The sequence below is a fragment of the Melitaea cinxia genome, chromosome 11 (genome assembly GCF_905220565.1).
Source record: "Melitaea cinxia chromosome 11, ilMelCinx1.1, whole genome shotgun sequence".
Classification (NCBI taxonomy): Eukaryota; Metazoa; Arthropoda; class Insecta; order Lepidoptera; family Nymphalidae; genus Melitaea; species Melitaea cinxia.
Genome location: NC_059404.1, coordinates 8,427,078 through 8,449,905, shown reverse-complemented (window position 1 = coordinate 8,449,905; position 22,828 = coordinate 8,427,078). Strand labels below are relative to the sequence as shown.

General features: G+C 36.1%; 1 long non-coding RNA gene across 1 annotated transcript; it reads left to right on the top strand.

Moving 5' to 3' along the window:
• The first annotated feature begins 21,016 nt into the window (after nucleotides 1-21,016).
• On the top strand, nucleotides 21,017-22,824 carry LOC123657962. Its single transcript, XR_006743809.1, has 2 exons — nucleotides 21,017-21,116; nucleotides 22,402-22,824. It is a non-coding gene; the product is annotated as an uncharacterized LOC123657962 (long non-coding RNA).
• Nucleotides 22,825-22,828: the final 4 nt, after the last annotated feature.

Here is a 22,828-nt window from a genome sequence, read left to right as displayed (position 1 = left end):
TTAAAGGGCTGTACGATCTTTTTATTTCAAAACTTCCTTGGCATACGATTTTTTTTTGTAGTTGGCGTACGATCACACTTTTTGTGCAGCTGGAAGCCCTGGCGGTGACCGCCCGCGCGTTAGCATTGCGGTGTTATGCAATTCATTTTTCCTATATGGTTATTATTATTATAAATGTTATTATTAATATATATTACTATATTATATTTCTTCTGGTCCCATTTCAATTTGATCGATATGTGATGACTAGTTTTTGAGTAATCTTTGATAACGCGGATTTACTCGACTATTTTGGGTCTACTTTCGTTTGCGAGCAAACACAATTATTAAATGGCTTATAACATTGAAGGGTAATACCGCGATCGAAAGATTCATAGCATTTTACAAATAAGTATTTTAAACGTCATTTGTAAATAGGAAAGTCCAATAAATAAATAAACTCGTCACTTAAATAAGATAGTAAGGGAGTATTAATTGTTTTTAAATGACTAATAACATTGACGGGTATTTTAAACGTAGAGGTTACAAGGCTGAATACGCTCGCATTTTCCAGGCTTCGAGGCAATTTAGCTGTAGCCTTTTTCATTTGACTCATTCAAATAAAGCAGAACAGACTGAGAAAGCGAAACAGATAGTGTTCATGAGTTCGTTTTTGTGCGTCATTGTATATTTTCTCGGGGTGTGACAAATATCTATATTCTATAGGTACTAAGACAGATTTGACTCATCCATACATGTACTTATTCATTACGTCTTAACTGTACTAAAAGTGCAACTTATTACCATTTCGGACATTTTATCGCTAGTTAACCTACCTGGTAAAAGAGAAAAATATATTTCATTTTCTTTAAGTAATGCGATATATTTTATTGTATCTCCAAATATTCTCACTTGCCAGTTTTTGTTTTGTTTTTTTTTTTTTTATGTCACTAGGTCGGCAAACAAGCGTACGGCTCACCTGATGGTAAGCGATTACAGTAGCTTATAGACACCTGCAACACCAGAAGCATCGCAAGCGCGTTGCCGACCAAATCCACAATCCCCCAGGAGCTCTGGTCACCTTACTCACTAACAGGATCACAATACTGCTTAAAAACAGTATTATTTTGCTGTGATCTTCTGTAAGGTCGAGGTACTACCCCAGTCGGGCTGCTCCATATTTTGAGCAGGAAATTCCTGCTGTGCCCTACCTCAGTAAACACATCTTTTGTGAAGAGCATAAAATTTAAAGAGGATTTGTCTTTTGTTGCTGATACATATATGAAAATACGTAAACAGATAGTAATAAATATATGAAAATACGTAAATTAGCTTGTGCTGTGTAGTTACGGCATTAAAGAATATAGCCATCCCCTCTCTTCCCGAGGGTTTCGTAAGAGGCGACTAAGGGATAACACAGTTTCACTACCACCTTGGAACTTGTAAAGCCGACTGATGGTAGGATAACCATCCAACTGCTGGCTTTGAAGTACACAGGCCGAAGACGGGCAGCAGCGTCTTCGGTGCGACAAAGCTAGTCCTGCGGTCACCAACCCGCCTGCCCCGAGATGCCCTAGTAACTATGGGCAAAACACACGTCATTTTTGGCACGAACTTGTGGAGGCCTATGTCCAGCAGTGGACTGCAATACGCTGTATTGGATAGTGGATGTAATCAGAGATGAGCCAGACAGTGCCATGGAGGAGAAGTCTGGCCTTTTAGCCTAGGCCAGCCTGACGCTGGAGGGATTCTGTTGCCTGCAGATCCGGAACCCTCCAATTAAAGCGGCTGAAGGCTCCCGCAGGGGTTTTGGTCGGATAGTGGACGTAACTAAGCAGTATGTTTTTTTAAAATACTTCTATTCGAAATTATTTGTACCTATACTTTGAAACGAAATCTTATCAAAATATTTTCGAGGTATCTAGATATCAAATATAATGAATATGAAGTCATAGTTATTCAAGCTGATGACGACATGACGTATAAACCCACAGAAGTGATAAAAGACAGATATAAGCATTTATTCATTTTATCCTTTATTGTCGCATTTATAAAGTTTTATTTTGCGGTCGAAGTGCAAGTAAATAAAAATAATGTGAATGATAAGATTGAATTGTATCACGAGGCTAAATATCACTCTTGTGAATTTTCGTTTTAGTTGTAACAATAGCAACATAGCAAGATGTGCCTTTCGCTCGATTGTGACGATTGTTGCTGCCTGGCCGCTCTCTCTTGTTGTTTGATACCCTGCTGTTGTTCGAACAGACAAGAACAACAACCACCGCAGACCGTCATCATCCAGCAGCCTCCTGTAGTAGTAGAACAGCCACCTCCGCCTAATTACCCCTATCCTCAGCCTGGAGGGTATCCGTACCCCCCGCAAGATTATCCTGGTTATCCTCAACAACACCAAGCGGTGCCAATGGCGAGATGATCAAGTTTTAGTGTAATTTCAATCTCATTGTCTAACATTATAAGTAAGGTAAGGCCAATTTTAATTTATTTTTTGTTAGTATTTTATACATCAAACATTAGACTTCCTGTTAAAGTTGATGTTGTGAACTGGAAATGATAGAGAAAAATAGTGTCTATCTGTTCGCACATGTTATGATGTCAAATACTTCTATAACTACATCATCATCATCATCATCACTTCAGCCTATCGCAGTCCACTGCTGGCCATAGGCCTCCACAAGATCACGCCAAAAATGGCGTGAACTCATGTGTTTCCTATAGTCTATAACTGGGCAGGCGGGTTGGTGATCGTAGGGCTGGCTTTGTCGCACCGATGACGCAGCTGCCCGTCTTCGGCCTGTGTATTTCAAAGCAAGCAGTTGGATGGTTATCCCGCCATCAGTCGGCTTTTTTAGTTACAAGGTGATAGGGGAACTGTGTTATCCCTTAGTCGCTTCTTTCGACACCTACGGGAAGAGAGGAGGTGGCTATATTCTGTACTGCCCTAACCACACAGCATATCTCTCTCTATAACTCCTATGACAGTCCACTGCTGGACATAGGCCTCCCCAAGTTCGCGGCAGACATCCCGGTTTTCCGCAATCCTTATCCAGCTTACACCGGCAATCTTACGTAGATCGTCGGTCCAATGGGCCGGAGGACGTCCTACACTGCGTTTGCCAAGACGCGGTTTCCACTCCAGGGCCCGTCTACTCCAACGGCCATCGGTCCTGCGACACAGATGACCACCAGCCCACTGCCACTTCAACTTGCTGATTCTGTGGGCTATGTCGGTTACTTTCGTTCTCTCGCGGATAGTTTCATTTTTAATCCTATCTTTGAGAGAAACCCCAAGCATAGCCCATTCTATTGCACGTTGAGCGACTTTAAATTTGTGGACCAGTCCCTTTGTCAGTGTCCACGTCTCGGCTCCGTATGTTAACATAGGCAGGACGCATTTCTCGAAGACTTTTGTTTTTAAGCATTGCAGAATCTTTGAAGTGAAGACTCAACGAAGCCTGCCAAACGCCGCCCAACCCAACCGAATCCTCCTGTCGGGCTCCTTTTCAAAGTTGTTGCGGCCTAGTTGGATAGTATGGCCTAGGTAAATATAATCCTGAACAACCTCGAGAAGGGTACCATTGACCGATACCGGTCTCGGTATGACTTGGTTGTTAAATTACATAACTTTCGTTTTGTCCAAGTTCATATAGAGACCGACACGCTGGGAGGACTCGTTTAAGCCGGCCAGCATGTGGCCTAAGTCATCCAACGTCTCCGTAAAGATGACAATATCGTCGGCGAATCGAAGGTGAGAGATGAATTCACCGTTGACGTTAATGCCTCGTTCTCCCCAATCTAAGGTCTTTAAGACATCCTCCAGCGCAGTGGTAAACAGTTTCGGTGATATTACATCACTCTGTCTTACCCTACGCCGGAGGGAAATAGGTCCTGTTCTCTAATCCTGGACATGAACGGTCATCGTCGTCACGTCGTACATACATTTCATTATCTCGATATATCGCCAGTCGATATGACATCTCTGCAGAGAGTCCAGGACAGCCCATGTCTCTACAGAGTTGAAGGCTTTCTCGTAGTCCACAAATGCTATACAAAGCGGCTGATTATATTCTTCTGTCTTTTGAATAATCTGCCGAACAGTATGGATGTGGTCCACGGTGCTGTAGCCATTTCGAAACCCAGCCTGCTCTGGTGGTTGAAATTCGTCGAGTCTTCTGGCGAGACGATTCGTAACAACCCTCAAAAACAGCTTATAGACGTGGCTCAGAAGTGAGACCGGTCTGTAATTCTTCAACAGAGATTTATCTCTTAAAGAACAGCACCACCACACTCCTGGACTACGCCTCCCGCGTGGTACCTCGGTGGATGACGGCGTTAAAGAGTCTTGCCAAGGCTTTTAGGACAGGTTGCCCTGCGGCTTTAAGGAGCTCAGTGGTAACTCCGTCATCCCCCGGGGCGCTCCCGTTTTTAAGCTGTCCGAGCGCTGCACTAATCTCGTCCTCTTCGAAGTCCGGGATACTCTCCGAATAATGGTGCAACAATGGTGCCCATGGATCTTCGGTGTCCCAAGTCGCAGGCTTGCGTGCGCTTGACGAGTACAGCTGTCCATAAACATTCTCAACCTCTTCTTGGATCTGAGGGCGAGAGCAGACGGTTCTGCCATCCGCTGTTTTGAGCTTCGTAAGAAGGCTTCTCCCCAATGGTCTTTGGAAAACTTTGGACCCCCTATTCTTCTCAGTTAGAGTTGCAATCTCTCTCGTATTTGAGCAGCGGAGGTCTCGGCGTACAAGTTTCCGTATCCTCTTGGAAAGAGCCCTCTGTTCTGGCGAAGCAGCCAGCAACTCGCGCCTCTGCCGCGTCAGATCCAAGGCTTCGGGAGAAAGTTTGGTCTGCTTCGTTGACTTTGTTGGTGGAAAGTGCTCGCGACCCAGTGTACACACCGTCTTCACCACGTTGTCGGTTATCTCGTCCACGTTGCTAGTAGTTTCCAGCGAATCGAATCGGTTTTGGAGTTCCAATTGGAACTGCTCGGAGCCACATAGTATTTGGGGCAGCGTAGGTCGGAGAGTAGATTTCTCTGAGAGCTCCGCAAAATGAAAATAAAAAAACATGGTAAATATCCCATTTTTGAACAGTTTTATAAAGTTTGTTTAACTATAGAATTCATATTATTGAAAATTATATCAAGAACAGCGTCCACAAATTATTACACGATATATTTACAACGTAATATTGTCATAATGTTTTATATTTTTTATGCGTTTACACCGGCACACAAAAAAAATGAAGTGGAATGTGCATTTGACCGGACCTACTTACGGGTACGTATTTTGGTCCGCTGAATCCGAATTTGAGGTCAGTTTGACCTGTACACCCTCAGAATTTCGAGAAAACTTAAAAAAACCGTAAAAATGATGAAAATCGACAGTTTTAATGATGTAAAATTTTTTTTAGAACTAAACTAAGAGTGATTTTTGTGTATTTCGATCCGCTGAATATGTGTCGAAACTTTATTGAGACCATGGGCCGCTTTAAATGCAAAAAATCGCACAAAACCCTCGAAATTTTCGAAAAAATATAGTTTTGATGAAAAAAAAAAAAAGTTCTTCTCGGCTAAACTTTTCGGGGTCTTTTGTTTTTCCGCCAGGTAAGTAGTCTTCATCTTCTGAATATTCTTCTTCCGAACTTTCTTCAACTAGCGTCTCGTCTTCTTCTACATCCATTTTTACAACCGTATTAATTTCCTTGGCAACTTCTATTTTTTGAGGCTTGATAGCTGATGAAACATTGGCGTATACAATTTTGTTTTTTGTGTTCCAGTTAAACCCGGTAGTATCTGTCATACAGAAATAACAATTCTGTAAACCAGTTGGTGAAGACCATATCACTGGTATTGTGAATTTCAAGTTTTCCTGTTTCTTGTTTTTTTCCCACCGGGTTAACATCATGTTACATCGACTACAAATCTTATGTGGAACCCACGCTGAATCCAAATTAGTAATTTGGAGACCAAAACATTCTTCATAAATTTGTTTGATCTTATCAGATAACGATCTTCGATTCCTTTCCAAATTGAATTCGCCACAAATGTAACAAAATGAATCAGGATTTTTATTACACAGATGAGAATTACTTCTTGTAATAGTATACTCTCCAGTAGCCAAGTTGCCCACTTCTAAAGAGCTGCAGTCGCTTGATGACGACGCCTGCGAGCCTGCTTTCTCACTCTGACCAGACGCCGATACTGGGGTTCCGACTCCCTGCATCGTAAAGTACTTATCACTTGTACCTGCCATGACGGCACACACGCCGTTTACCCAGGGACTCTGCCAGATGGTTCTGTTGCCCACCGTCACCACGTGGAGGTGCCCTGGTTACAGGCACAAGCAATTAAGCCTTCAAAAGTCAAAAACAAAAGTGAAAAAGCAAAAAAAAAATACTTTTTTTTGGAATTTTCGAGGGTTTTCTGCGATTTTTTTGCATTTAAAGCGGCCCATGGTCTCAATAAAGTTTCGACACATATTCAGCGGATCGAAATACACAAAAATCACTCTTAGTTTAGTTCTAAAAAAATTTTTACATCATTAAAACTGTCGATTTTCATCATTTTTACGGTTTTTTTTAAGTTTTCTCGAAATTCTGAGGGTGTACAGGTCAAACTGACCTCAAATTCGGATTCAGCGGACCAAAATACGTACCCGTAAGTAGGTCCGGTCAAATGCACATTCCACTTCATTTTTTTTGTGTGCCGGTGATTATTAATGTACAATAGCTATACGCGGTGAAATAAACATACATATCTCATTATATAAATATATTTTTCGTTTCATTTCAGGATGGGGTGTAATATGTCAGTCCGCCCGTGTTGTTGCTGTTGTATCCCTTGTCTATGCATCGACTGCTGTACGGAACGTCCAAAACCTAAGGTGGTCAATGTCGTCCACGTAGTACAACCCAACTCTGGTGCTAGAGGTGATCCACCTCCAATCTATAACGGACGGTGACTTTAAAGAAATATCGATTTCATAAAACGTACACTATTTTTTAATATTATTGACATATACGTATGTGTATGTATACCTACTTATATTAGAACGCATTTATTGTGCACATTTAATTTAATAGCATATCAGTTTTACGAAAATTTTCTTTATTATTCTGGAAAACAAGATTTAAAACAAAATTTAAGTATTTTTTAAATCACAACTAGTCAAATTATATTTAATTTCTTTTTTTAATTTTTTTATATATTTAATTATTTAAATGTACTCCACATGTACTTAAAGTGAATAAATTTGTAAAATTTAAATGTACCACATAAAGTGCTTTTGTGTATTAAAGATGTTAAGATGGGTTTACAGAAATATTACTTATACTCGTATGTCGGCACTTGCGCTGTTGTACGCAATTAGCAAGGAATTCATAAACAACAGATGCACCGAGTACGCCACCTAGCACATTGTTCGATAGTCACCTACCCTCACTCATTATATTACTCGAGTTATTCTGACGTGTGTGTTCTGTCTTTGCTCTGGCTTGGCACGATGAACTTGTTGTATCCTGCTAGTAGCTTAACCTAGACACTTTCAATAATTAATTTGTGCAAACGAATTAATTGTTACATAACGATCTATAACTTGGCTAGGCAGGGCGGACAACTCGAACAGTGAAGGTGAGCGTTGATGTACATCTCTTGACACTCGCATGATGAAACCGTTGAATGCTAGGAAGTTGGTCTTCCCCTCGTTATCTAATAACTATCTCGCGTTCCGTGCTGCGTTACCCTTCTGTTAAGTTACTTCTGTGTCATAATAAATTGGCGATATCATAAATTGTGTTTACTTGTGCCAACATTGACCATTAAAGCCCACAGTAGACCGAGATAGATAGATAGAGTACTCAGAGACGATGAGCGAGAGAGATCTATCTCATTCCGGCATATATAACAATAAAACTAGTATAACAATAAAAGTACTTTATTTAGTAAATAAATACATTTAAAATTTTGTACATTTATGTACTTGAAATCATCTAGGTGGAGTACCTAGATGATTACATGAATATGTACTTGAAATCATCTATGTAGGGTACCACCATCAAGTACATGCGAAGTAAATGCGAGTAACGATGCGACCTTATCTAGCGATTAACGTGTTTGTGCAAAGTTTTGTTGGTATTGTGTCAGATGTCCGTTATGTGACAGGCGCACGCACCAACTGTGATGAATAAACGTGCATTCGCCAGGTGTCTACATCCCCTAAATTATTATAATATTTATGTAAAATAATTTAATAGAACAATTTTGAGCACCTTTCCAATAAATGTTTTATTTACGCGATAAGCAATCGTGATAAAAAGTACGACTTTATAATTAATTATTGTAAATTTAAACATATAAAATAGACAGAACAGGGTTAATTATTATTATAAAAGATTGGGGTTATTCAACTACAGGTTCTTATGAACGTATATTTTAATGTACCTACGTAATGTTGTCTTTAAGCAAAATTCTAATCAATAGGAGTGGTCGGTGTGGATCATGCGGGTCAAATTAATGACTTTAAATAAATAATTTTGTATTTTATTATGTGCTAGGTATACACGGTACATAATATCACAATAACATTTTTTACGATTTTTGTTTGTCTGTCTGTCTGTCTGTTTGTTCTGGCTAATCTCTGAAATGGCTGGAATGATTTTGACAGGACTTTACTGTCAGATAGCTGATGTAATAAGGAATAACTTAGGCGACCTTTATTTTAGAAATTTATTTATTTTATAACGCTGCGGACTAAACAATAACTTTTTTGTTAAATTCCACGCGGATGAAGTAGCGCGTAGAGCTAGTATAATATAAAAGTGACTGACACGAAATACACCTAAAACATTTTCATACATGATAAAGCATTAAGAATATTTTAGTCCATGTGTCTATTATTATATATTTATGGTAAATGTAAGTTTGTTATTCGAAGTAAATATTATTCTTGATTTTATTTTTGTATAAAAGTACATATATTTATTTATTAATAATATACATTAGAAACTTATTATGGGAAACCTAACAACAAATTGGGAAACTAAAATCTACCTACAAATACCCAAAAAATATCTACCAATTTTGTTACAGCAATTGACTACGGCTTCAACAAATAGCTAGTTTCAGTACTACAAATTATTTAAAACTCAATAAGCTGTATACTCTTTTCATTGGTCTGTATGTAAAAATAAATTTTTAAAGACAAGTTAAGGTGTATTTATTATTTTAATATATTTAAGTAAAAATTTTCCTAAATTCATAGCGTATTTTTTCCTTTTTTTAACCGACTTCAAAAAAAATGAGGAGGTTACTTAATTCGACTATATATATATAATTTTTTTTTATGTATGTTCGGGGATAACTCTGTCGTTTATGAACCGATTTTGTTAATTCTTTATTTGTTGGAAAGGAGATATCAATACTTTGGTACCATGATAAGGAAACCAGGATCTGATGATGGGATCTCAGAGAAATCGAGGGAAACTCGAAAATCCGCGTAACTTTTTACTGGGTATACCGATTTTGATAATTTTTAATTTAATCGAAAGCCGATGTTTATCATTTGGTCAAATTTAAATTTAATCGAGATTTGACTGCAACTTTAGGAGTAATCTTTGATAATGCGTATTTACTCGACTAATTTTTCGTCTACCTACGTTGTATTACTTGTCGATATAATTGAAGTCGTTTTTTTTTTCGTTTGCCTGCAAACACAATTGTCATAAGTTCTACAGGTGTTTGTGATAAAAGTCGTCATTTAAGGCTGGTAGCTATAGAACTTCTTAACGGTTAGGACTACGGGTAATGCTACGATTTTTGGACGAAAAATTACCTACTTAGTAATGTCATACAATGATGTAGCGTTGTAGTAACTACGCTAAGTATATAAATAATTGTTTTTGCAGGCAAACGAGAAAAAAAACCGACTTCAATTATATCGACAAGTAATACAACGTAAGTAAACGAAAAAAAAAAAAAATTAACAAACGCACTAGTCGTCATTACGATTTTCGAGGGTTTCCCTCAATTTCTCTGAGATTACATCATCAGATCCTGGTTTCCTTATCATGGTACTGCACTTGGGATATCTCCTTCCCATCAAAAGAAGAATTATTAAAATTAGTTCATAAACGACAAAGTTATCCCCGAACATACATTAAAAAATATATAAGGGCGAATTGAGTAACCTCCTCCTTTTTAACCGACTTCCAAAAAAGGAGGAGGTTCTCAATTCGACTGTATTTTTTTAACCGACTTCCAAAAAAGGAGGAGGTTCTCAATTCGACTGTATTTTTTTTTTTTTTTTTTTTTTTTTATGTATGTTACATCAGAACTTTTGACTGGGTGGAGCGATTTCGACAAATTTTCTTTTAATCGAAAGGTGGTGTGTGCCAATTGGTCCCATTTAAATTTATTTGAGATCTAACAACTACTTTTCGAGCTATATCTAATAATGCGTTTTTACTTGACGCTTTTTTCGTCGGCCTACGTTGTATTATACCGCATAACTTTCTACTGGATGTACCGATTTTGATAATTTTTTTTTTGTTGGAAAGGAGATATCCCTAGTTTAGTACCATGATAAGGAAACCAGGATCTGATGATGGGATCCCAGAGAAATCGAGCGAAACTCTTGAAAATCCGCAATAACTTTTTACTGGATGTACCGATTTTGATAATTCTTTTTTTGTTGGAAAGAAGATATCCTTAGTTTAGTACCATGATAAGGAAACCAGGATCTGATGATGGGATCCCAGAGGAATCGAGGGAACTTCTTGAAAATCCACAATAACTTTTTACTGGGTGTACCGATTTTAATAATTTTTAATTTAATCGAAAGCTGATGTTTGTCATGTGGTCACATATAAATTTTATTGTGATCTGATAACTACTTTTTGAGTAATCTTTGATAACGTGCAGTTACTTGACCATTTTTTCGTCGATCTACGTTGTATTACTCGTCGATGTAATTGAAGTCGGTTTTTTTTTCGTTTGCGAGCAAACACAATTTTTGAAATCGGTTAAAAAGTGCATGCATACAAAGTAGACATGTCAGAACTGAAACTTCTTTGGCAAACTAATTTTTAAGTCTCAATTATATTTATACAAATCTAAAGCTTTAGATTTCGTTCCAGTGCCAACCCTCGTACGACTGCAGAAAACAGAAGTTTCACTTCAAAAACTAAAAAATAAAAAAAAAATGAGCAACTAACCTCAATCAACTTTTTTAAATGTAAAGTGTATGTGTCAACCCCGACACGCAACTGTATTTTACTTTTTAAGAACATATACCGTTATATAAAAATAAAAAAATACAGTCGAATTGAGAACCTCCTCTTTTTTGGAAATCGGTTAAAAATTCAAATGTTCTGCTACATGAATTAAATCATACCAAATTAAAATAATAAATCTCTAAAATCAAACTATAAATAGACGCTTGATTCGAATCGGTGCAATAAATGCTTTATCGGCAAACAAGCGTACGGCTCACCTGATGGTAAGCGATTACCGTAGGTTATAGACGTCTGCAACACCTGAAGTATCGTAAAAGCGTTGCCGACCATATCCCCAATTCCCCCAGGAGCTCAGTCACCTTACTTAGAGTTAAATATAATAATTACAATATAAATATAATAAGACACAGATTTTTAACCGACTTCCAAAAAAGGAGGAGGTTCTCAATTCGACTGTATTTTTTTTTTTTTTTTTTTTTTTTTTTTATGTATGTTACATCAGAACTTTTGACCAGGTAGACCGATTTCGACAAATTTTGTTTTAATCGAAAGGTGGTGTGTGCCGATTGGTCCCATTTAAATTTATTTGAGATCTAACAACTACTTTTCGAATTATATCTAATAATGCGTTTTTACTTGACGCTTTTTTCGTCGACCTACGTTGTATTATACCACATAACTTTCTACTGGGTGTACCGATTTTGATAATTCTTTTTTTGTTGGAAAGGGGATATCCCTAGTTTGGTACCATGATAAGGAAACTAGGATCTGATGATGGAATTCCAGAGAAATCGAGAGAAACTCTTGAAAATCCGCAATAACTTTTTACTGGGTGTATCGATTTTGATAATTTTTACTTTAATCGAAAGCTGATGTTTATCATGTGGTCACATATAAATTTTATCGAGATCTGATAACTACTTTTTGATTAATCTTTGATAACGCGTATTTACTTGACATTATTTTCGTCACCTTACGTTGTATTATACCTCATAACTTTTTACTGGGTGCACCGATTTTGACGTTTCTTATATAAATTAAAAGCTACTATTCGTCACGTGGTCCCATTCAAATTTAATTGAGATTTGATTCGTAATTTGTGAGTTATATCTAATATTGCGTATTTACTTGACGGTTTTTTCGTCACCCTACGTTGTATTATACGTTATATCTTTTTATTGGGTGCACTGATTTTGATCTTTTTTGTATAAATCAAAAGCTAATACTTGTCATGTCGTCCGTTTTAAATATGATTGAGATATAATGAGCAATTTTTGAGTAATCTTTGATGACACGTATTTACATGACGATGTTAAGACGACTGTGGTCATGTTCAATACTTTGCCACAACGCCATCTATCAAAATGTAATGAAATTACTTCGTTCACTATCGATCAAATTACAATATTCCACTAGAGTAGAGAGTAGCAGTTTATTCGTTATAAATATATTTGAGCTTTTAATTTTTGAGTTATCGCTAATACTGGGTATTTACTTGGCTATTTTACGTCGACCAACGTTATATTAACCTCATTACTATTTTACTGGGTGGACCGATATCGATGATTCTTTTTTTAATCGATAGGTGGTGCTCGTTATGTGGTCCCATTTAAATATAATTGAGATTTGACTCGAACTTTTTGAGCTATATCTGATATGACGTATTTACTTGACTGTTTTTGGAGTTTTCTCCTTAAGAATCGATTTTCATTTAAGGCCCCGGAATGAAAAAATTGAACAGTAAAATCTACTGAACGAGTGACCTTGTTAGAGATGGCGTTCAGACGTTTTCTAATAACGCAATTAGGTTCCGATAGATGGCGTTATTGCATTCATTTATTTACAATTTGCTATAGTAATAATATATTTCTTAGACTAGTAAGCCTTTTTGTGCCTATTTAGACAGTTGATCTGAAGGGGTAAACTCCAGTCGTGCATCGGAGCTGTGTGAAAACATGAACATTACATATTTTTAATAAAAAAGACATAAACCGTAATTCAATATAAATCCGCTTCAACTAAAAAATCCGCCGTAATAAGCGATGTCAGCGCTTCGCGCGAATCGACGACGGGCCTTTTATGAAATTTCTGCCTACAATCGCTAACAAAATGTTAGAAATAACAGTAGAACATTATATAATTCTACAATTTTATAATGTTGCGTTATATGGAATACGAACAAAGTATTACTATTTTTTCGTCGATCTACGTTGTATTACTCTTCGATGTAATTGAAGTCGGTTTTTTTTTCGTTTGCGAGCAAACACAATTATGTTATTAAGTAATTGTTATATTAAATTACTTATGATACTTTTATTGAGATAGGACGCCGCAGGATCTGCAGGATCTTGCTCTAAATTTGAAGCAGGCCGACTGAAGAAGTACCTCCATTTTACAGACGATCACGGCTAAATAATACTGCTTTCAAGTAGTGTTGTGTCCCAGTGGTGACTAATGTAGCCAGAACAGGAAGAGGGTAAGGGGTTAGAGTCAGCAACGCGTTCACGTTGCTTCTGATGATGCAGACGTCTAATGGCGTAGTACAAACAAAACCGGTTGCAGCAGAAGCAACATTCGAGGGTGTTAGTAAAGTTCTCTGGTTGGATCATCGTTATAAGCTTTAGTTAAAAGTTTAGACAACCATTATCAGAATTGTTGCCGTAAATGTTAGACGGATGAGTGAATTACATTACAAATGGTGGAAGAAGTCGATAAAGTGAGTAAAATTGTTTTATAAGCTTAAAAAAGTCTTCCACTAAAGCAATGACTCTACCGACTGTGGAAGTAAAATAAAAATAAAAAAGTATTTTGGAAATATACTAAGAACGCCTTAATCTCAAAACTTATTATCGCTGACTATGACGTAGTAGCTAAATTAACAATTTTGCAATCACAATCGCAATAAAAAAGTATATTACTCGTACCTATATTTTTTAGTTGGCGTAATTAGATAAAAATAATAAAGAGTTTAAAAAAATATATCAATATTTAATCTACTATTAATATCTATACCTACGCGATTATTGAATGATTGTAAATAAAATTATTACTTTATGCTAGCTAGTATATAGTAATGATTTTATTTACCTAATGGCCGCGGCTTCGTTCAGAAAGCCGTTGAATATTATCACTAAGTATTACCTAATTATTATATTACAACAATTTAGGACCTCTTTATTAACTAAATTTATGGTCTGACATACGTGCGTTGAAATTATCAGACTGCTCGCAGAGCTCCCTCTCGATCAGACCATACCTATAGAACAGTCATACGAAAAACAGTTTTCCTTACGGTGGTCTTTTCAGCCATTTTGAGGTATAATTTTAGTTATTTTTACGAAATACCCACTAATTTATCATCCAGAATTTTCACAAACACTGGAATATTTAATGTATTTCATATGCAATCGAAAGCTTAAAAATAAAATTAGAATTCTGAATTTCGTACCTAAAAATAACACCATTTGTTTCACCTCTATTAGATATTGAATTTAAAAACAAAACCTAAGGATACATTTATCATGCTTCTAACTCCAGAAATGACTTGACCAGAGAGGTCCTTACTAATCGTTATACAAAGTGTCAAACTGTATTACACGCCCATTAAGGGTAGACTTTGCATAAACTTTGAAGTACTAACGTTACTTATTTTAACCAATATTAGGGAATCCCATTCAAACTGCAACCCCAATTCCACCCCCCTTGAGGTAGAATTTTTTGAAATGGGAGTCTATAACCTACGTCCCTGCCAAATTTTATCTTTCTATTTTTATTTTATTTTATTTTTTCTATGTCAAGTGTTTATCGATATTCCGTAATAGGTAGGTTAGGTTTTGCTGTGTAACATTTCGACGTCATTCTTTAATTCATTACAACTTTTTTATTTATCATTCGATTAATTAAAACAAACACTAAATATTAAATAAGGCTTACCTAAATACATCAGTGAAAACTGCATTCGATTTAGTTAAGCCATTTCTGGGATTAGTGTGGATAAACGCATAGACAAATGGTCATGCAGACAAAAATTCTAAAAATAGTTGTTTTGTGTTGTCTATTGCATTAGTAAATTCTCTAAGTTTTACTCATGAGCGATACTAAAAAGGTTTTACTAATGAGTAACATATAGGTACATATACCTCCATGTACAAACTGCGGCCAGTTATATTTTTACTATATGTATTATTGTTGATAAATCGTTTGTATTCTAGGCCTTGAAAAGGTGAGAAGATTTAAGTTTTGTAAATCAAGGGAAAAATTAGACTTAATATAGAGAATTATATTTTATAAAGAATCTAGTTATACCCGTGCGAATAAGTAGCACTAAATAAGTATAATAATTCACTTTACAAAATTACAAAAAAAGTATTTATAGGCGAGTTGATTTGAAATTGACCAAAAAATTTACCGACCATCAATCATGTTGACGTTGTTTAAAAATTTAAGCCCTCGTATATACATATAATTTTAATAATTAATTAATTTACAAAAACAAAAGAATTATAAATATTTTAGTTGTTGAAGCCAGTAGAGCAAGCAATTAACTATAAAATTATATACAATTTATGTGGAGTAAGTGGGAGGTTTTCTATAAAAAGGGAGGTAATCATCTTAACCTTAGAGTATTAATATAAACTAGCAATACCCGTGCGAATAATTCGCACTAAATAAGTAAAAAGTTTACCGAACGTAAATCATGTTGACGTTGTTTCAAAATTAAAGCATTTATGTGTAGGTATAATTTTAATTATATTTCGTTATTTCATTCGAAGATATACTTATAGCTATGTAGTACCTTTATCCTACGAGGCAGCTCGCACTATTTAAAAGACTTAAATCAATTGACGTGTCATTCAATTAACAAAGCCGTCATCGGATCCACTTGGCCAACACTGTCACATTAACTCTTGTTTATATCTTCGAATGAAATAACTCATATAATAATGATCGAACTTCGCTTCTCGAAGTTCAGTTGATCATCTATTATATTTCGTTATTTCATTCGAAGATATACTTATAACTATGTTTATATCTTCGAATGAAATAACTCATATAATAATGATCGAACTTCGCTTCTCGAAGGTCAGTTGATCATCTATTATATTTCGTTATTTCATTCGAAGATATACTTATAACTATGTTTATATCTTCGAATGAAATAACTCATATAATAATAATCGAACTTCGCTTCTCGAAGTTCAGTTGATCATCTATAATTAATTAATATACGAAAACAAAAGCAATAATAACAATTTTAGTTGTTGATGCCGGCAGAGCAAGCAATCCTTACTAATATTATAAACGCGAAAGTAACTCTGTCTGTCTGTCGCGCTTTCATGCTAAAACTCCTGAACCGATTTAAATGAAATTTGATATACAGATAGTCTAGAGCCCGAGAAAGGGCTATATTTTAATGCAAAAAAGGGGTGTAAGTGGTTGAAAGGTGGGGATGAAAAGTTGTATGGAAGTATCGTCATTTTTAGAGCTAGAAGCTTGAAACTTATTTTTTAGGCTGTTGATTCGATATATATAAATATCACATCCAAATTTTGCAAAGATTTTATCCTCAAGAGTATAAAATAACACAAGGGAATAAAGCTGGAAAGTTTGTATAGAAATATGTAATGTTTATATAAATGTTTTATAAGTTTGCGACCAGAGAAAAAATATTAGATCTATTCTGATGTTCAAAATAAACCAAAAGATATATGAAAATGAATCGACAAAAAACCAACCGTTCCAGCGGGGATCGAAGTTGCTCTCCGACTGACGATGACTGGTCTATTTTTGATATGATATTAAAAAAATGTTTAGAATTCCCTAATGTGTGGGTAACATAAAAATAAATGGTACGAATTAAAAATAGCATGGTTTCGTCTCCTGTCAAATATTTTCATTGTAATATGAAACTTTGAATAGTTACGAGTTCTATAAAGAACTCACTATAGACGGCGCTGCGGTCGCTTAGAACCGAATATAGAATCATGATATCAAAAATTGAGATCTAATCTGTCTGTTTGTTCCGGCTAATATCTGAAACGGCTGGACCTATTTCTACGGGACTTTCACTGGCAGATGAAAGCTGCTTGGTATTTCCTGCCGAGCAAAAGTACCTCTGAGGTCTTTAGACAGTTCACACCTCCTCACTAGCAAGGAGGAACCCAACAAACATTTACGACGTTGAGTAGACGTTTTGGTGACAACTTAATGTTATTTAGTATAATCGTATAAACGACATTAGAACGTTTACTCGACGGCATTAGGGCCCATTTTATTCAACTTAAGGCGCTAAGAGTTTCGTGTAACAGTCATATAAATACCTATATAGTCGCATAGGAGTCATATACACGTTGGCGATTTGACTACATGTCATGTAATGATAGCTGTCGCGGCGTGTATTCGACTTCGTGTCGAGTAATGGCACACAATATGACGTTTATCTAACGTATTCGTTGTATTATTGTCATTTAAAGATGATACTTTTATATTGAACGAATGAAAAATTGTAACAGATTATAAACATAACACACACTAATTGAATATGGCAGTTTTTTTGACAGCTGAGTTAAAATATTGTATTTTTTACTTTGTTGAGGTGATAAAACCATTTCATCAGTTACAAACCATTGTGCAATCAAATTTACTGATTAATGTGAGGTAACTTTGTAACAAATTTTTCATGCGCTTTTAAAATTTTAATGTTTTCGTATATTTTTATTAATAATTTATTAAGTGACTGCGTTATATGACAACTATATAACTTCCCGACGTATATACTGCGTACATATTGTAAATGTGTACGCCATGACAGTTGATTTAGGGATCAATAATAAAATAATAAACGCCTAGCTAACTTATTTCAAATAATTTATATTTTCAGAACAGAAGAATTTACGAGACATAACTTAGTTAAGTCTGAATAATACTTTTTTTTTAGATATACCCCACAATTATGATCCATATTTATGTGGATGTTGATAAGTTTTTATCGAAGATGGACTTCATCGAAATGATATGCGCACATTTGAAATGGCCGTGGTCATTATCATTTTTGTAATACTGTTGATGATGTATACAAGTTACACTAGTACACTTATTCGACTTATATATAATGGTTACAAGTACTACGTGTAAACAATTACTATTCGTTTAGCAGATGTTTAAAAGGTAATTATATGACAAAATTAATAGTATTATGACGTTTACACTACGAAAACGTTTACACGACGAAAAGTTGTATATGTAAGTTTTATAGATGTCTTCATAGACGCTATTATATGACGATTGTAAAGAAATGTCGAAATAACGTCTATACGACAATGTTATACGACAAAAAATCTATACGTCTATTTGGACACATAATGCACCATAACATGACGTAGAGTTAAAAAAATACTGTAATATAACTTTAATAAGACTCAAAGTCATATAATTGTTTGATTATATGACAAAAATGTTTGTTGGGGAAGTATTAAAACGCTAGGCTGAACACTTTAACACTCTGTTCAACGTGGATCGATCAGCGGATCTGCGAAACATCAGCTTAATGCCTCAACTCCCTTTATCTATCGAGCTAGATGAGCCACTGACGTTCGGCGAGGTTGTCACCGCCATCAGACAGCAGAAAAATAAGCGGGCAGCTGGCATTGACCATATACCAAGCGAGCTGTTGAAGTACGGCGGTAAGGATTTGCACACGTCTCTTTGGAAACTGTTTGTCCGAATGTGGGCGGAGGAGCGAGTCCCAGACGATTTCAAATTGTCTCGTATTAGTGCCCTTTACAAGAACCGGGGCGATCGTTCTGACTGTAGTTCATATCGCGGTATTTCAATATTATCTGCTCCTGGGAAGGTCTTTGCCAGAGTTCTATTGAACCGCCTAAGGGACTTATCAGAAAGGATCCTGCCTGAAACCCAGTTTGGCTTCCGACCTAACCGAGGCACATGTGAAGCTATTTTCTCGGTGCGTCAACTTCAGGAGAAAAGCAGAGAACAGGGACGTCAGCTGTATCTCTGCTTTGTTGACTTGGAGAAAGCATTCGACAGTGTGCCTCGCGAAGCCCTCTGGATAGTACTGGGAAAGCTAGGATGCACAGAGAAGTTTGTGAGACTTCTGCGACTCCTGCATGACAATATGCAGTGCTGCGTCTCCGTAGACGGCGAACAGGCCGACTTTTTTCCCGTTACTTGTGGGGTAAAGCAAGGGTGTGTCCTAGTACCCACACTGTTCGCCCTATACTTTGCAGTAGTAGTCAAGGAGATCCTACAAGCTGTTTCTGAAGGAGTTCGCATTCGCTTTCGCACTGATGGCAGTCTTTTCAACTTAGCTAGACTTAAGGCGCGCACCAAAGTCTCTTATGCATTGATCACAGAGATCATGTACGCTGATGACCTGTGCTTTTTGGCAGAATCCCCAGACGGCCTGCAACAGCTGATGTCCGCTTTCCACCAAGCATGTTGCAAATTCGGCCTAAAGATCAATGTTAAAAAGACGGAAGTAATGTCTCTAGACATCCATGGTCGGGAGACACTGACCATTAAGCTTGGTGAGGATGTGCTGAAACAGGTCGATAAATTTCGTTATCTGGGGAACACTATAACAGCTAATTGTGACCTTGATGCCGAGATCAACAGCAGGATAAGTGCTGCAGCTGCAACATTTGGAAAGCTGTGTTCCAAGGTCTTCTGCTCGCATGACCTTAAGCTGGCTACTAAGATCTCGGTTTATATGTCGATCGTGCTGCCAAACCTTCTCTACTCTTCCGAGACCTGGTGTGTGTATCGTCGTCATATACGCACTCTCGATCGATTCCACCTTAAATGCCTGCGCACCATCATGAAGATCAGATGGTCCGATCGGGTACGTAATACCGAAGTTCTAAGACGGGCCAATGTTGGTGGCATTGAGGCATATTTGATGCGTCGCCAACTTCGGTGGTGCGGTCATGTATCAAGGATGTCGGAGGAGAGAGTGGCGAAGCGCATCTTTTACTCTGAGCTGGAGGAAGGCCAGCGAAAGCATGGTGGACAACTCCTCAGATACAAAGATGTTCTGAAACGTCACATGAAAAGATGCAATATAGAGCCCTCTCGATGGGAGAGTTTGGCAGCACAGCGACCGGAATGGCGCGAGATCGTGAGGGAGCGTACTAGTGAATTTGAGGAGCAGCGACTAGCTGACCTCGACGCCAAGCGCGATGAGCTCAGGGACCGTCCACTCGCCGCCATTCACTTTAACTATGAGAGCGGTAAGCTCACTTGCCCACTTTGTGCAAGGGAGTTTACTGCAAAAATCGGCTATATAAGCCATCTCCGTGCGCACCAGCGCCTAGCCCTGTAAGGGATCGAAGTGGTCGCCATGGCCGAAATTCGGTCGGATACATACATATACACTGGCAGATAACTTTAATTTTAGGAATTTATTTATTTTGTAACGCTGCGAACTGAACGATATTTTTTTTAATTCCACGCAGACGAAGTTGCGAGCATAGCTAGTTATCTATAAAATGATAATATATAATTTATGTGGAGTAATTGGTAGGTTTATTCTAAAAAGGGAGCAAACATCTTAACCTTAGCGTATTAATATATATGATGATTCAACTACATAGACACGACTAAGTGGAAAATATCCAAATCATTATTTTCCTTAGATGTGACAAAAGTTTATTAATTTTCCTTATTCCTTCAAATTCTTATTGATAATATATCGATACATTACGATATGGAAACTAAAAATGTTTGATTGGTTTATCTAATCTTTTCGACGTTGACACAGTTCAGATTTATTTAACATTATTAACAAATTGTGTATGTATTCATCAGCAGTAAGACTGTGAAAGAGTTGTAAAATATTTAATTAATACGTATACAGCGGCTTCAATACTGTAAGTATTAATATTTTTTTAGGTCATTTTTAAAATAAAATTTTGATATGTATAATATAAGATTTATCTTGTAATATCTAAAACTTAATTTTTACATTAGGCCTTACAACTACATTATAAATTGAATAGGTCTATAAATAATATAATTGGAATATTATAATTGGTAGGCTGTATAACTCTATACTTAGTGGATAACAATAATTAACTAATAAGAATAGGTAATTAATTGATTAGTAAGCTAATCAATGAATTGGATGAACAATTTTCTAAATTGCGGTGTAAAAATTTGAAGTTATAGAATGATATGACGACTTATTTTTTAAAGATTTTATTTAACTTGCGATGTTTGCATGTAACTATGTATGTTTATTAGGGCGGTACCTTGCAACTCAATTTTAAAGCTAAACAACACGTTTATATTGGATAGCAATTCATGGTTAACTATGTGACGTCATTCTATATCCAACATGGCGGAACACCCGAGATGGCGGAGTAGTTATTTTAATGCACTCCTACAATATGAGTACCAAATAAAACGGTTTGCTGAGAGTAATTCGAAAAGAAAGTAACGTTACTATAAATCCAATACGGCGAACTTTTAAAGTTGGCGGACTAAGCTTTTGATGCTTTAATATTACTTATATTTGATAATATGGGTATCAAATGAAAAGGCTTTCCAAGAGTAACTCGAAAAATTACAGTTAAATAATTTGATATGATTTATTTTAATTATTAACATTTTCAAACTAAGTAAATACAAAAACTTAATCGCGACAAGCTGTTATCTATATAATAAAAATGAATGTTGCTAAGCGTATAACTCCAGAATGGCTCGACCAATTCGGCTAATTTATTTTTTTGTACGCTAGTATCATATAAAATTTGTAATGACACTATAAGTTGATAGTAAAATTTGTAAAGGAAAGGTTTGTCTTTTAAAAAGTTTTTTTGCTTTTAATTTATTTGATACTTACGTGTCGTTCAATGTCTGTAATGAAATCAGACACAAACATATAATTGTTGTAATGTTGTCGTTGTGACAAATATTTTTTCAAAGCTTTTCAACAGTGTCAGTTGCGTTGACTTTTATAGCTATTTGCTGTTTGACAGTGTTTACGTACTATAGATCAATAACTAGCTCTTATTACTATAGATTAACTTCTTAATAGTTAGAAAAAAATTAACTATTTCATTTCTAATGTTTATTATTATTTTAATTTTTTTTCCAATGTACCTAACTTATTGCATGTATATTAATCCTAGTTTTTTTTTTTTACATTTTCAGCGAACAATGGGACTCTGTAGTAGCTCGTGTAACCCATGTCAAAGCCTGTGTTGTTGTTGTTCCTGCTGTTGCGACGACAACAACAATGGTGGAGGTGTTATGGTTGTCGATCATCCTTCCAACGTGGTTGTGGTTGACGAACCTACTGGACCCATGGGAAGATAGAGTTTGAAACATTTTATATAAATATTAGTGTCTGTACAGTTGCAGCTATATCGTATACCTCCTGTGTTTTTATTTTCATAATTCTTGTACGTTTCTTGAAAAATAATAAAAATATGTTATGCTCAGAAAATTATGTTAGATGATAAATGAAATAGATAATTCATTTTAATCGTGTATTGAAGCATTTTGAGAGGTCAATTTATTGTACAATTTTGGATAATTTATATTAAATGTAATAAATAACTTTTACACGTTTTTATAA